The 11,256-nt window shown below is 52.5% G+C and overlaps 1 long non-coding RNA gene across 3 annotated transcripts; it reads right to left on the minus strand.

Annotated features, from left to right (window-relative positions):
* Positions 1-4,791: 4,791 nt before the first annotated feature.
* On the minus strand, positions 4,792-10,937 carry LOC135302243 (uncharacterized). Of its 3 annotated transcripts, none has more exons than XR_010363943.1 (3): positions 8,946-10,937; positions 8,724-8,802; positions 4,792-5,098 (listed from the first exon to the last, which is right to left on the minus strand). It is a non-coding gene; the product is annotated as an uncharacterized LOC135302243 (long non-coding RNA). The 3 variants fall into 3 exon arrangements; XR_010363944.1 differs by having other exon boundaries at positions 8,911-10,937; XR_010363946.1 differs by lacking the exon at positions 4,792-5,098 and adding an exon at positions 7,874-8,538 and having other exon boundaries at positions 8,911-10,937.
* Between the last annotated feature and the right edge of the window lie 319 nt (positions 10,938-11,256).

Genomic DNA, 11,256 nt, shown 5'->3' on the forward strand with positions numbered 1-11,256 from the left:
CTAGCCAGACTTATCAGCAATGGCAGATTTTGTCTGGGAGCAGTCTTTGAATTTAGGGAATTTTGGAGATGGAAGCCCAGTCTCAGCCATGGCTGCCTGGAGAAGCAGGGCAGCTCTTTCCACAAGAAGGAAAGCATGGAGCCTTCCCCAGAGATTTGGGGACTGATGAGAGGTGACCCTCATTAAACCGTTGTCAGCCAGTCTTGTCCTGGCAATATTCCTATGGGAATAATCCCTGGATATAAGGAAATTTGGAGATGAAATCCCAATTCTGGCCATGGATGCCTGCAGGAGAAGGACAGATCTTTTCCATATGAAAGAAAGTATGGAGCACCAGTGTTTCAACAGCAGATGAGAAGAGGTCTTCAACATGCCATGGTCGTTGGACCAGTCAGGCAGTCCATGGGAGGCCAAACCAGCCAGACCTCTTCTGTGTTGCCGTGGTTTTAAGAGGCCCTGCAGTATCACCATGGTCCCCTTGGTTCCATGGGGCCCCAAAGTGTCCTAATGGTGATTTGATTCCAGAGGGTCCAGAAGTGTCACAATGGTGCTTTGGTTCAATGGGGTCCCCCAATGTCACAATGGCTCCTGGGTTGCAGAGGGCCCTGAATGTCACAATGGTCCCAGTGATTCCATGAGGCCTTGCACTGTCACAATGGTCTCCGTGGTTCCCCAGGCCCCACAATGACACGTGACTCTGTTCCATGAGCCGGGATGTGTCACAATGGACCTTTGGACCATGGGGGTTTGCAGTGTCACAATGGTCTCCTTAGCTTCCACAGTGTCACAATGGACCACTGATGACATGAGGCCCTGCCATGTCACAATGGACCTTTGGCTCCATGCAGCCCTGCAGTGTCACAACGGTCCCTTGGTCTCACAGGGCCCCACAGTGTCACAATGGTCCCTTGGTCTCACAGGGCCCCACAGTGTCACAATGGTGCCTTGGTTCCATGGGCCCTGTGCTGCTGCATTCCCCCCTCCCCTTCTCAGGCTGCCCTGCCAGCTCAGAAATGCTCCTTGGGCCTCAGCCTTGGCCAACAGCCCCTGGGCTCAGCTCCTCTGCAGCTCAGCACAAACACTGCCTGCTTCAGGCTCTGCTGCTGCCCAACCAGCTCCTGGTTGCTGTAGGAGCAGCCCTGGCAACTGTTTGTGTTCCCTCAGTGGCACAACATCCCTGTTCGCACACTGCCAAAGAAAGCTGTTGATGCCAAGTGTGGCCAGGATGAACCATTGCTGTGACTGGAGCCCCTCTCTTGGGGCCCTACAAACAGCGCTCCAAAAGGAGCCCTTGGAGCTCTCCTGGGCCAGCGACTCCCTCTGAGTGGGGCCTTTCCGAGCCGGGAACTCTCCCGTTTGCTGTGCTCAGGGATCCCTGAACAAGGACAGAGCCTGGGCTGATCCCCCCACTCCTCCAGGCTCAACCCTTCACCCACTGGGGAGATGCCAAAGGATCCACAGGGAGCATTTGCTGCCCTCAGGGGAATTTCTCACAGGTGCCTTGCACTGACTCTTTGTGTTTGTGTGCACAGAGGAGTGCCTGTGCTGGGGAAATGTGGCAGAAATGCTGCTCTTGGAGGGGTCTGAGTGCCTTGGATAGCTGAGTCAGTCAGGCCTGTAAGTGAGGTTAAGTCACAAGGTCTAAGCTAAGTTAATTGCTTCTAAGTATTGCTCTTTTGCTAATTTGTTAGGTTTAATTTAAGTTATTAGGTAAGATGAATATTGTTAAGTGTTATTCCACTGTTAAATTATTTAGTCATAGGTTATAAATGAGGTTAAAGACTGTTAAGTGTTGTTCTTTTGCTAAATTGTGAAGTTTAAGGCAGAAATTAAGGTTAAGATATAAGTTAAGTCCTGTTAAGTTTGAGCTCTGTTCAGCTTTTAGATCATATTCCTTTTAACCTTGTCCTCACTGTCCTTGTGTCACACACACACACACACAGGGACAGTTCTTGGTTCATTTCTGCTTTATTTGCCTGGATTTGGTTTGGTTTTGTTGTTGTTTTGTTCCCCCGGTGTGCCTGAAGTGTCCAGTCAGGAGCAGAGTGACTCTTGCCAAGGAACTTTGTGGTGCTGTTGCTCTAATATTAAATCTGGTTTTTGCTGATCCCTTGCTGGGGGTTTTTTCAGTCCTCTCAAGCCCTCGTTCAGAACAGGGTGAAGGAGCCCTGGCCCAGGCTCTGGCCCTGGGGGACACAGGGATGCTGCCGGGGGGTCCCTGTCCCCCTGTCCCACCCCCCAGGGCCCCGGCCCCCCTGCCCCGTGTCACGCTCTGGGGTCGATCTCGTGGAACATCCTCTGGGGGAGGCTGCGGCGCCAGGGGTGGGGGGACCCGGGGGGACAGGGGACCGCACTGTGCACGAGCAGCGTTGGACTGCTCTGGGGGAACTGTGAGGGGGGCCGGGGCAGAGTGACCTCCCCAGTGACCTCACACAGCCCTCTGTGATGTCACACAGCTCCTTTGTGATGCCACAGCCCTCATTATGATGCCACAGCCCTCATTATGATGTCACAGCCCTCATTATGATGTCACAGTTAATGTTGTGATATTACACAACCTACCCTGGGATGTCACACAGCCATTCTGTGATGTCTCATCCCCTCTGTGATGTCACACAGATACCCTGTGATGGCCGAATCCATTCTAAGATGTCACAGAACCTATGCTATGATGTCACAGGCAACTCAGTGATGACACACTAATGCTCTGTGATGTCACAGCCTGCTCTGTGATGTCACAAAGCCCCTTCATGATATCACAGGGCCAGTGCTGGGATATCAGTCTGTGATATCATAGAGCTGCACTGTGATGTCACAGAAGATTCGGTGATGTCACAATGTCACCATGTGATGTCACAGTCTGTACTATGATATCACAGCTGGATCTATGATGTTACTCAGTCACCCAGTGATGTCACAACCCACTCTCTGATGTCACAGAGAAACCTTCCATGATGGCAGAGGCTACTCCATGGCCTCACAGCCTACTCTATGACATTACAGACAGCTCTGTGATGTCACAACCACTTTAGTGATGTCACTAACCCCTCTCTGTGATACCATACTGCCACTCTGTAATGTCACAGCACACACTGTGACCTTACAGCCTGCTCTATGATGTCATACAGCCATACCATGATGTCACAGCCTGCTCTGTGATGTCACACAGTTACCCCTCTATGATGCTCTAGCTGCTCAATGACCTCACACAACAAACTCTGTGATGCCATAGCCCAATCTGTGACCACACACAGCCCACTCTGTGCTGTCACACAGCCCCTTGCTGACATCACAGCTGCTCCTCCTGCCTCTATGACACAGCCACAGAGGTGCTGCTGTGACACAGCCCCCTCTGGGACATCCCCCAGCCCCTGCCAGTGCTGAGCCCCTGTCAGCTCTGGCTGTGCCCTGCTGGTGTCCCTGAGCTGCCCTGGCAGTGCCCCAGCCCTGCTGGGCTGTGCCCAGGAGCTGCTCCTGGCCAGAGCTGTCTCTCTGCAGCGCTGCCCTTGCCAGGAGCTGCCTCTGGGCCAGGAGCCCGGCCCAGCTCAGCAGCACAGACACACCACCAGGACTTTAATGACCCTCTCGGAGATTTGGTGCTCGTTTCATCAGACTCAGTCCCTCGCAGTGTGCTCAAAAAGCTTCTCAGCACTCAAAATCAAAGTCCAAACTTCCTTTAACTTTAAATGAGTCCCACTGTGGGACACAACTTACTTGAAAGTGTCCCCAGGTTCCAGTCAGAGCAGAACACTGGAGGCAGTGATGACAGCTTCAGACAAGCAAGGGAAAGGTGTCTCTGGTGCTGAGCAAACCTGGATGTGTTTCAGGAATGCAAAGGGCCAAGGCCTCAGCCCCAGCCCCTGGCCAGGCAGATCCTGTCCCTCCCTCCTTGCTCAGGGCTCTTCCCGGGATGGGCACTGGCATGTGGGGATGTGCAATGCCAAGGGCAGGACCATGGGGCAGGCCCTGCCAGGCTGCTGAGCAGGGACAAGGAGGCAATGAGGCCCCAGGCCTGCAAGGGCCACTTGTCCCCTGCTCCTGGCTCAGGCCCAGGGCCAGCAGCCATGGCCAAAGCGCTGCCCAGGTTGGCTCTGTCAGGGCCTTGCAGCTGCTGCCCATCCCTGTGCCCTGTGCAGCCCAGGCTGTCCTACGGTGTCCCTGCCCTGGCCTCTGTCCCTGCAGGCTGTCCTCATCCCCCGGCTGCCCCACCTGGCTGGCCCCTTCCTTTGCTGACAGCTCTGCCTCCTGCCTGCCACTGCCTGCCCACACAAAGCCTTGGGCTGACCCAGACTCCTTCTGGGGGACGTGTTGCACCACAGCCCTGCCCTGGCAGGGAAATTCCGTTCTCCTGGTGTCCAGTCTGGGCCCCCCCATCTGCCCTTGTGTTGCGTTCTGCCAAAAGAAATGGAATAAAAACTCCCTGAGGCCCTGGAGTCTCAGACCTCAGGCAACCACCGATGACCAACAGGAAAAGGAAGGCAACAGAATAGATCTTGTTTAGCAAAACCCAGGATCCTTAATTTTGCCAAGACCCAAGACAAGAAATGAGGGGGAAGGGTCATGAGTTTAGTGGTGGAGTTTTAGCCTCAGGGTCCAATAGCAGAAGTAGCAGGGGACAGCAAAGGGGTGGATCAAGGAGGACAACCAATGGAAAAATCTAACGTGGGGACTTTGCAGTAGAATTTAAAAACCAATGAGGGTAAAGAAGAGGAAGAACATTTTGCCACCATTCCTTATATGACCAGATGGGGTGGAGTGTCTTTTCCCGGGCTTGCAGGGGCACGCCCCACAGTATGGAGGAGTGGAATCTTCTTTAAGCCACATCCCTCACCCGATGGTCTCTGTCTGGGTAGAGTCCCTGCCTCCCGGGGGAGGGGTGCTCCTCACCTTTGGTGCCATTATTTCTTTCTCTGGCTGTTTTATACAATGAAGAAGAGCACCAGCCTCTCTGAAACCACCCTTCAATCCCTCTCAGGCTACTCCTGTTCTGTTCTCAGTCTCCATACCACTGAGCTTAGAGTCATCAGCCTCTCCCCACTGGTTATGTGATGAGCCGTCCAAATGCCATCTTGGGAGATGTTTGGGTTCTCACCAAGGTCTGTGAAAATCGAAAAAAAGTGGTCAAATTTATTTTCTCCTAAATCTTACAGTGACAGAACAAGGGTCAATACCATTAGACTGAAGGAGGGCAGAACTACATTTTTTGGAATGAAGAAAATATTTTACAATTATGGAAGGAGGAAATTATGTGAGTGGCACAAAACTTCAACTGGTCTTCCAGAGAAGAGGATGCCTCACCCCAGAAGTTGTCCAAGAGCAGGAGCTTTATGCAACCTGACCCAGTGAAACCCTCTCATCCCCAAGAACAGAATTCCTGTTCTGTGGGTTCTCTGATGTGCTGGGTGCCCTCACAACGCTTCTGGCCAGAATGTCTGCTGAGGGCAGCCAGGCTGCTGCAGGGGCAGTGACCTCACAGCCATCACCACGGCAGCCCTGTCCCCTGGGCCTGGCTCTCCCCTTTCCTCTGCCCCTGCCGTGTCTCTGCTGGCATGAGGAGTTTTGTCATGAATATCTTGTCCCCAAGGTGCTGGGGCCAATGGCTTCCCATGAAGGCTCCTGGAGCAGAAGTGGCTTTTCAGAGCCCAGGCAGAAATGAGCCCTGAGGCAGCAGCTCTGCAGTGCTGGCCACCAGACCGGGCTGCCAAGGGAGGCTTCTGGCCATGCCCTGCAAGCAGCTGCTGCTGCCAAGGTGCCTTTGGTGCCTCAGGCTCTGCCTGGCACAGCTCCCAGCACGGCACTCTGCCCTTGTGCCCGAGCCCTTCCCTGTGCTGGGGCTGGCCTGGGGCTTTTCCTGCAGCGGGACCTGCCCTGCTGATGGCACAGGAAAGGCAGTTCCTGCTGGAGCAGGAGGCTCTGCCTGCAATGGGCTCCAACAGCTCCGGCCAGGCCCTGTTGACATCAAAATTGCTTCCTAGAGCAGAATATTCTAATAATTGTTATAGCTTCCATACTGTGGAATAAATAACTCTTTTTTAAAAAAATTACTCTGTGGTGTAAATAAGCCATTCTGTCTAATCATGATCACAACTAATCAGAGCTGTATTTATGTAAATTTATCTGGTATTCCATCGTTAATCCCGTGGGACAAATTGCATTGAAGCTCAATTTCACCTGTCCAATCTTTTACAACTTCTGGCACAGTGTGGGGCTGGGATTGGATCCAGCTGCTCCCATCCTCCGCTCTTAGAAGGAATTTTAGAAGTCTAGGGCCCCTGCAGGGGTTTGAGGATCCATGGTGGCTGTTGGGTGTCATTTCTCCACCTCATGACGCAGCAGGAGTTTCTCAAAAAAAGAACTAAAGCTTTTGCCTGAAGCTCCCACTCTGCCCATGACAGGAAACCATGTGACTATCTGGAGTATTCTGGATCTTTGGCTGCCTGGGGACTCCTGGGATGTCACCGTGGAGCTCCCATGAGTGTCTGTGACAGATCGGTGCCTTTGCAGCCCAAGGTGCCCTGGGATGTCACCGTGGAATGACTGTGACTGCCTCTGACCACAGGGCTCTTTACCATCTCCAGAAACCCCTGGGAGGTGTCCATGGAGCCCCTGTCTCTGCCTGTGACATTCCAGCTCTCGAACAGCCTGAAGACTCTTGAAATGTCCCCATGGAACATCTCTGAAGGCCTGTGACAAATCTGATCCTTGGCGGGAAACCATCCCCAGCCCCCTGTTGCTATGGTCAGTTTCCATGGCAACCATCCCCAGCCCCCTGTTGCTATGGTCAGTTTCCATGGCAACCATCCCCAGCCCCTGTTGCCATGCTCAGTCCCTTGGCAGCTCCATGCAGACCCCATGCCAGGGGTGGTTGCCATGGACACCAGCTCAGGCCTGCAGCCAGAGCCTGTTGCCATGGCAACCATTGGCAGCCCCCCCATCCCCAGGGTCATGGGATCCCAGATCCACAGAACTGGCTGAGCTGGGAGGGACCCATCAGGATCCTGGAATCCAACTGCTGGCCCTGCACAGGACACCCCAACAATGCCAGCCTGGGCCTGGCAGCGCTGGCCAAACGCTGCTGGAGCTCAGAGAGCCCTGGAGCTGGGAGCCTTCCCTGGGGAGCCTGGGCAGTGCCCCAGCAGCCTCTGGGCAAAAACCTTTTCCTGAGATCCAACCTGAGCCTGCCCCGACTCAGCTGCAGCCGTTCCCTCCAGTCCTGTCCCTGGGCACCAGAGGGAAGAGTTTCCCACAGCCCCAGCCAGGGACCCGCTCCCAAGGCTGTTGCCATGGCCACCAGGGCTGGGACCAGTTGGGATGCTCGCTTTCCACAGTCTGGGGTTCAGGAATGGGATTCCCCAATTTCCTGCTCCCGCTAAAACCACGCTGCTGCTCGCTGCCCTCCCACCTCCCATGGAAACCACAAAAGGCAAAGATCCTGGGCTGGGATAAGAACAATTTACTGGGAACAGCAACAAGATAAAGAACAAACAGGAACAGAAACAATACTGGTAACTGAAGGGAAAAAAAACCCTATTTACAGGGAAAACCAAAACACAACTCACTGGGTCATCCTGGCCACTTATTTCCTCCTGCCTGGGAAGGACACCCTTCTCCTCAGGGAGAGAGAGACCCTTTCCTGCCTCTGGCAATGACTTGAGGAGGGAGTGAATATAATTACATGGCCCCAGCCAGATCCTCATGTTCTTCAATCCCACATCATGTCATTGCCAGGGGCAGGAGAAGGGACAGGTGTCTTCCCAGCATGGATTACAGTGAACATGGACCACAGGTCTCTTCCCAATGTGGGTCCTCCAATTGGGTATGAAGCTGGAGCCAGGCACGAAGCTCTCCCTGCAGGGACATTTGCAGGGCTTGCCTTACCGGTGCTTCCATACGTGTCTGTTCAGGTTACAGCTCTGGGTGAAGCTCTTCCCACACTGGCGACACTCGTAGGGCCTCTCCCCACTGTGGATGCACCGGTGGGTGATGAGGTGGGAGTTGTACTTGAAGCCCTTCCCGCAGTCGGGGCAGCGGAAGGGGCTCTCCTCGGTGTGAATCCGCTCGCAAAGGAGGAGATTGGAACTGGTGTGAAACCTCTTCCAACACTGGGGACATTCACAGGGTCTCTCCCCAGTGTGGATGCGTTGGTGGATGACGAGCTCAGAGCCGCACCTGAAGCCCTTCCCACACTCCCCACACTCGTAGGCCCATTCCCCAGTGTGGATCCTCTGGTGGCGGATCAGGGTGCTGCTCTTCCTGAAGCTCTTCCCACACTCCAAACACCTGTAGGACTTCTCCCCATCATGAAGCTGCTCATGGGCCACCAGCTCTGCCTGAAGCTCTGTCCACCTTCCTGGCACAGGGTGGGTCTGTCCACCTCAGAGCAACCTGGGCTGGGTTTGGAGCCCCTGGTCCTGTGGGATCTCTGGGGCTTTTCCTCTCTGTTGGATTCCTGTGCTGTCGAGCTGCTCAGAACAGCCTCTTCCATGGGGTTCTTCTGTGGGGATTTTTCCTCCCTGCTCTCCGTCCTCAGCTCCTTTTCTGGGGCAGGAAGGACAAGGAGAGGATGGAATTTGCCTCCATTCCAGAGGGAGGGGCAGGAGATCCCCCCAGTCCATTCCTGGCAGGACTATGTCAGAAGTGGGGTTGTCCTGCAGCCAGGGGCCATGCTGGGCTGGGAGATGGAGCAGATGAGAAAGGGAAAGGGGCACTGACTTCCTCCTCACCTGCCTGCATGTTCCAGGGCTTCTTCCTCTTCCTCACAGCCTCCTCCTCCATCCGGCCAAGGTTTGGGAATGAGAAATCCTGTTTGGGGAAAAATACAATGTGTAAGCACACTGGATTAGGGGGTTCCTCCTGCCCAAGTCCATCTCTAGTGCTGCAGCACATCCACAACGAGCCCCTGTGAGCAACCTGCACTCCCAGAGCCCAGGGCACGCTTGCTTAACCTGCTGATGGACAAGACCAGAGATGGGTCTGTGTGCACAGCTCCAAACACAGTTTATTGCAATGTAGAGGGTCCAGGCACAGAGACAAAATGGGGCTGAGGACACAGGGTTTGATAAGGGGGGAAAGGGGCGGGTCTGAGGGCCAAGGGCCAATGGGAACTGAGCACAGGTGGTGCAGAGGAGGGGCAGCCAACTGGGGAACCAATGAGGTAACAGGGGCGGAGCATTGCAGTAAACCGGGACCAATGGGGGACAAGAGAGGGGAGAACATTCTAGGGGGAGTACATATAAGGAAAAAAGGGCAGCTGGACTGGGTGATACCAATGAAGGCTGCTACATTAACATGAGCCTGCAAATGCTGATGGTGAGACCATTGTCCTCAGAGGGGTGTCTCTCTCTGACCCTGGTCACCTTTGCCCTGAGATATTACAGTTCCAGTGTTGGGCCCCTGCACCTTCACACTCTAGAAGTCACTGGGAATTTGGTGCCCATGTAAACTTCTGGGCCTCCTTCCTTTTTTGGGGGACAAAGGCTAGTTTGTCCCTCTCTCATTGGGGGCATCCCCCTACACTCCTTCATCTCACCCTTTACTATACATTTAGAAAGAAAGAGGAGAAAGGAGTATAGATTAGAATGCCAATAATTTTTAAATTTTGCTGCCAATTCTCTATCTTAACTTTGGTGAAGTGTTTTTACAGGTAGGCTTCAAATTTCTGGCTATATGTGTGACTTTTACATAGAGGTAGGTTTAACAACTTTTTTATCACAACAATAACTACAGAACTTTTTCAGTGCAAAACTTTCTTGTAAACAATTTTAACTAATGCAAACTTAGAAAACAGTCTTTGCTTCTATCCGTGGCTCAGTTGTTTGTGCATTCTTCTTCTCTAGATCCCACTGGAATATCAAACCATGAAGTTGTGGACTCTCCCCTAAAACTGCAAACAAAAAAGACAGGTTAGGATTATACCGATGAGCCTGACGTGACTGGATGGCTCTCATCACTTTCTCTAAAGCATTTTGAGCTTCTTTGTTGAATTCTCGCGGTGAGTTTAAGGCTGTGTCTCCTCTTAACAAATCTGCCAGAGGAGCCAAGTCCTGATTTGAAATGCCTAGTAGTGGACGAAGCCAGTTCAGAGTGCCTACAAGCTGCTGCACTTCATTCAAGGTCTTTGGATTTGTCCTTAGCTGGAGTGGCTGCGGAGTTACCGTTTGTTCTGTGATCCTGTATCCTAAATATTTCCAGGGAGGAAGTGTCTGTATTTTTTCTTTTGCTACAGTGAGTCCTGCTTTCTCCACTGCTGAGATGACCTGATCTGTTGTCTCCTGCATTGATGCTTGGTCCTTTGCTGCTACTAAGATATCATCCATGTAATGTAATATGAGAGAATTTGGATATTGTGCACGAACTGAGGAAAGTATTTTTGCAACATACCACTGACATATACTCGGCGAGTTGCGCATGCCTTGTGGAAGAGAAAGCCAATGGTATCTTTTCAAAGGTGCTTGCTGATTTATGGATGGGATGGAAAATGCAAATCTTGGTGCATCGTCTGGGTGCAAGGGAATATTGAAAAAACAGTCTTTTAAATCAATAACAGTTAACTTCCAATCTTTTGGAATCATAACAGGAGAGGGTAAACCTGGTTGTAAAGAACCCATTTCTTGAATTACTTCGTTAATTTTTCTGAGATCCTGTAACAACCTCCATTTCCCACTGTTTGGCTTTTTGATTACAAAAACTGGAGTGTTCCAGGGACTAGTAGTTGGAGTTAAGTGACCTTTGGTTAACTGTTCCTGCACTAACTGCTCTAAAGCAGCAAGTTTCTCTTCAGGTAAGGGCCACTGGCTGACCCAAATGGGTGTGTTAGATGTCCATGTAAGTTTTAAAGTGTTATGTCCATCAACAGCTTTTGTTAAAATCCAGTTTCTAACCTGAGATGCCATTGTGATAAAATGTCCCATCCCCAAAGAACTATATCAGCTCCTACAATGAATGGTCTTGTGGTGGCAACACGACTTTCAGGCCCCTCAAATGTGACTGCGTGCGAGCTTCGAAAGCTCTCACAGTGACCACCAATACCTGCCAGCTGATCCAGCGTAGGCACGACGGTCCAGTCCTGTGGCCATTTCGATCTCGATATCAGAGTGACGTCTGCTCCGGTATCTATCAGGCCAGTGAGGGTGATGGCTTGCCCGAGGTGCTTCAGGACACAGGTGAGCTGAGGCCGCCCGTGGCTGATGAGCCTGGTCCAAGCGATGACAGCTGTGTTGTTCTGTGACTCTGGTAGGAGGAAAGCTTGCGCTATGG

The sequence above is a fragment of the Passer domesticus genome, chromosome 6, assembly GCF_036417665.1.
Source record: "Passer domesticus isolate bPasDom1 chromosome 6, bPasDom1.hap1, whole genome shotgun sequence".
Classification (NCBI taxonomy): domain Eukaryota; kingdom Metazoa; phylum Chordata; class Aves; order Passeriformes; family Passeridae; genus Passer; species Passer domesticus.